Source organism: Galeopterus variegatus, unplaced genomic scaffold, assembly GCF_000696425.1.
Source record: "Galeopterus variegatus unplaced genomic scaffold, G_variegatus-3.0.2 Scaffold998, whole genome shotgun sequence".
Taxonomy (NCBI): Eukaryota; Metazoa; Chordata; class Mammalia; order Dermoptera; family Cynocephalidae; genus Galeopterus; species Galeopterus variegatus.
The window spans coordinates 290537-295995 of record NW_007727109.1 but is presented as its reverse complement, the minus strand read 5'-3'; positions in this window follow the sequence as shown (position 1 = coordinate 295995).

Genomic DNA, 5459 nt, shown 5'->3' with positions numbered 1-5459 from the left:
GAAGCAAAGAAGGTATAGCACTATAGAGTGAGCATTTAGACACAACTACTTAAGATAAACTCTCTAGAACCACAAAACTAGAAGAAGACATCAAAACGTGTTTAAAATGCCTTTATAGTTTACTTCCATTTTCTATATTTTCCAATTTAAAATAACTTGCACATAATTTAAAATGGAAAAATACATTTTTATATTCTTTTAAAAAAATTATAAACAGGATGGCCAAAACTTGGCAAATTTGACTTCTGTGAGTCAAGTTCGACTCGCCATGAATCCTACAGGAATGGATGAAGGAGTGAGTGTAGTTAAGAGATCCCTTGTTAGAAAACACGAAGAACTGAGTTTCTTCAAGTCCAAACTATGGTGCTATTAATGTGAGTGCCACGATAGATTCTCATTTTCCTGGATGTGCTAGAGAGCTCCTTGGAAAGAACTGTGAGTCCAGTCTGCCCACACCCTTGTATGACATCCCAGCTTTGCTTCCCAAGAACTGAGTTTCTTCAAGTCCAAACTATGGTGCTATTAATGTGAGTGTCACGATAGATTCTCATTTTCCTGGATGTGCTAGAGAGCTTCTTGGAAAGAACTGTGAGTCCAGTCTGCCCACACCCTTGTATGACATCCCAGCTTTGCTTCCTGGTACACTGGGCTATTCTATATGCTGGCAAAACCTAAAAACAATTGCCTTTGCAAGCCACCGCACTAAGAGAGACAAAAGGGAATTGCCACAACAAGATGGCTTTCATTTCTCTTGCTTCTCAGAAGGCTGATTTTGTTTGTAAATGGGGATGAGAAAAGGTAAGAATGGAAGTGGGGGTGGAAATAAGATCCTTTTCTTCTAGGACAATATAAAATTTCATGTCAGCTTGAAGGATGTACCAAATTGCTAAGCCAGAGGTTGAGAAAGGCCATGTCGATTTAAGTTCCTATTGCATATTTTTAAAAAGAACTCCAATGCACAGTTTAAAAATATATTATATTTAAAATATTTAGTCTTTTTATTGTATCTTTAAGACTATATAAAACCCTTTACTTGGAGATAACATTAAAAGCATAAGTTTAAATATTTCATAATAATGCAATTTTTAAAAACTTTTATAAATACCCCCTAAAAATGTCCATGGTCAAAAAAGTTTGGGAAACATTGTATTTTGCAGCAAGCTTTTTGAATATTGGCAGTGCATATTGGCATATTAAAAGCTCCTAAAAGTCCTGCAATCCAGAAGTTTGTTCATCTTTGCTTATTTCATTGTTTCTCAAATCTAATGAATCACAACATCATCTTCTTCAAATATAAAAAGTAGATCAAAACACACTTTGGGAAGTGTTACTCTAGGTAGATCAGTGTCCAATCTCTTTTACTGTCTCAGTCTCTTCTGCCTTGAAGCCACACCTCCCCAGCCTCTTTCCCAAGCTCTCCCCACCTAACCTCTAAAATGCAACTCAGAACCCGGCAATAACTGGATCAGTTCTTGGGATGTTTCCAGTGGGTATTACACATCAGCTCTGATCTGAAGAGAATCCATGTACAGCTAAGAGAATAAACAGCTCCGTTCCCTTTCCAGTTGGTCCTTAATCTCCCTAGGACACCAGCCAAAGTTGTTGTCCACTAAGTAGGTCCCCTTGTTTTCTGTGTGGGTTTCTTTTATTTATTTATTTATTTTTAAGTGGATGTCTTTCCATTAGAAACTCAGCACTGGTGAGGCACCAATTAATTTTGCATAAGCTGCCCACAGTACCATTAGATGTTAATCCGTTCATTCATAACCACAGAGTGTGGTGGTAGGGTCATGCATGTAACTTCTGCCTCTAGCCCTGCGGATTTATTCAGTGCTTAGCCCTAGTTCCCGCAGCTGTGTCTTTTCAATGACTGCTTTATGGTGGCCAAGAGAGTTGAGGTCGGCTGCCAGGACTCTAAGATCTGGAGGAACACATGGACACATTATTCTTTCACTCTGAAGCTATCCAATCCCTGTTCCGGTCAGATGGGAAGATAGAGAGAGGATATCTGTGAAGCAGCCCAGCACTTATTGCTGATGATATTACTCATGTCTGACATTATTGCAAGACAGCAGGCTTAAATCTACCCTCAGTGTGTTCTTCAGTGCAAGGTTAATTACTAACGAAAGTGTAATAATATAAAACATAATTCTGAGTCTAGCTCCTAGCTTTATTTGTAAGAACTACTATGGAGCCATTATTTTCTTTACTCTAAGACTACACATTGGATCCAGTCTGCTTCAAACAAGAGGCCAAGAAAGACGGGTTACTATGCTAACTGAATACTAATGAGGCTTTTGCTTAAGTTGGTTTTTGTATTTACGTAGAAGGGGAAAAAAATACTGTACCTCAAAGGTAGCAAGATTCTTACTGAATATTTGAGGAATATTTGGAGGAGAATATCTTGCCACTTCTTTTGTACTTGTAACATTTATAAAGTGTTTTGTTCAGCACTATGGAAAAGCAAAATATCATCATCATTATTACTGGCCTTTGTCCACAGTGGATTTCATCCAGATTCTAACCAATGACTCTGTGACTAACAATCTGAGTCACTAAGTTTCAGATGTTTTTGTATTTCAACACAATTCCCAAGCTGAAAGATTTTATTTATTTTCGTGAAATAGAATTAAATGCCCTTCTGTATTTCTAATCTAGTATCACTGGGTGATGGGCTAGAGCTAAGTTAGTGGATAGATTGAATTGTTCCTTCAATAACAGATTTATATTGGCAAAGAATTAATTACCAAAATGTCAAAAGTATAATATGCATTTCCAGGACAAAAGTCTTCACCCTGGCAGATAATTCAATTAATTATAAATATCTGTGGTTTTGCCATGGTAGTGGCACAAGATAATTTCAGAATTTCAAATGCAGAGAATCTACAACTAAAGAGCTGTCAAAGATCAGGGGAATGAACACACCCGAAAACAGGAACCTGAAAGAATGGACAAAAGACAGGGGCATTCGATTGGGAGAAGGCTGGGATTAGAGTTTGAAAGAGAATGACAGAAATATGCAAGTAAATTTACTAGCTATTAACTTTGCAAAGATGCACATCTTTATTCTTACAGCTCCTTCAAAGGAATATTTGAAAATGGACAATCTGAGCTAAAATATCCATTTTTTTAATGGAAAATTCCATTATTTTAATTATTTTCCTATTTTTTCTGTGTCCATTCTCATACCAGTCCCAGATTGTCCCTACACTATAACTATCCCTACTGGTCACCTTACATCAATCTAATGGAAAATTCCATTATTTTAATTATTTTCCTATTTTTTCTGTGTCCATTTTCATACCAGTCCCAGATTGTCCCTACACTATAACTATCCCTACTGGTCACCTTACATCAATCCTAAAAGGCCCTGTCATTTTCACATGGAATAACTTTACAGACATTTAGTCATACATTTTCACAGCATCTCAGATTAATAATACCTTACACTTTTATAGCATTTTTCAAAAGATTCTCTTGCATGTTATATCATGTTAATATCATCATCATATGCAGTAGAGAAGAAATGTATTGCCCCTTTTTACAATGAAAAAACTGAAGCTTATTACAGTGATGGAATTGGTTTAGACTCATTGGCTAAAGTCATATAGATTGTTACTAGAAAAATCAGAATCCTAGTCCAAAGCTCTTCCACTACACATGTAACAGAAATCTGAAGTTTAGAAAGAATTTTTGCCTTAAATCCTCATAATGCAAAATTAAGAATAAAGCCTGGACAAATGAGTTGTTATTCCTGGATACTGGTCTTTGCAAATACTATTTCTGATATCAAGTATTATATTGTGTTACATTAACAATGTCCAAAGTATCAAACTGTAATCGGACCACACAAAATATTATCAGAATATACAAAGATCATAAGCAAAATGAATTTGACTTAAAAAAAACTATCTGTTCATCATTCTGTAGTCTTTACAGCACGTCCTACATAGGTCTACGTAGGATGTTCTTGAGTGTGCATCCATAAGATTCCTGCTGTCTTTCAGCAAGTTTCAAGTTTTTGTTGTGAACCTTTTGGGTTTTATATCTAAACTAATGGCTTTTCTAAGGGAAAAAGATTAATCTACCATTTCTGTTACATCTTCCACAGTGCCTTTGCTGGAACCACAGTTGTTGCTTTTTAACTTCTACATAGCAACTACTTCTGTGACATATTTTGAAGTCCCTTGGTCCCCGACTCTGGCCATGCACCTCCACTGAGCCTCTTATGGCTAAGTTTGATACTGAAGCAGTAAGAAAGTCAACTGCTGTACTTTTAAAGCCCAGCCCCTGAAACCACTCACATCACAATCATATGTCAGTCTTTGAGCAGAGCAAAATTCTGGGTCCCACCATAAGATCTTCTCCACCATAACCTCTGGAGCCAAAGGTGGCCCGTGAAACTGCATTAACCAGCTCTCCAAGAAAGTCTTGTGAACTCTAATCTCTGATCATCACCACAATGATAGCACTTTTCAGTTACTGGAAATTTTAGTGACATTGATTGTGAATACGGTTCCTGGACCTGGTCTTTGAAAATGAAAATAGAAGATCATTCTCTGCCTTAGGAAAAGAGGAGAGAGGTAGACTACAGAAACGGCTCAAAACAAGGACGTCGGACAATTAGAGAGAAAATGTTTGCCTGTACACTATTCACGTGAGCCGGCCAGCAAGCACGGTGCCTAACCTCAGGGATCCTGGAGCTGTCTTCTTTGCACTGCGGGGACATTTAGGAGAGACATTAACAGCCAGCCCTGCAGAGCGTGGCCAGGGCACCGCGTCTGAATGACTAATATTTTTCCAACCTAGAGCGACATTAAGAGATTGGAACTATTTCCCCCTCAAACCAGGAGAAACCAGGCTTCCTCTACCCGCTGTGTGCCACAGCCCGAAGATTAACAAAATAGTCTTTTGAAAAAGTCTGAGTCAAGAAAATTGTGTGCTTCAAATTCGAAATGAGGGTGTGTGAAGAGTGGCGAGCTGTCAGGGACCAGGGGGAGGACTGCACATAAAGGAAAAAGGGACGCTGGAGGAATGGACAAAGGACCGGGCATTCGGCTGGGAGAAGGCGGGGATTGGGGTTGGATTGAACAAGATTCATCAGGAAGGATTTCCAACCAGAGGACAGAGATTGCTTTAAGCTGCGTCGTGAAACAATGCAACTCTGGCCACAGGTTCTTACAAAAGCGGTAAAGCAGAGAATGTGTAAAAACCTCGTCTTCCCCTCCTCTGAACGCAGTTAAGGAAAGGCCCTGTCCTCAAAGCGGGGACGGTCGCACGCAAACACAGCCGTGGGGGTCTTTTGTGGAAACACGCCGGGATCCGTTTCGTCCACAGCGATGCTTCGAGAACACGCTGCCTCCTAGCAGGCTCTTTCGGGCATTTACTTGGGATAAGCAAGCGCATCAAACGGGCAGGGCGGCGTCCCCGAGACTGTCAGCCCGCGGGCTGCGTGGGAC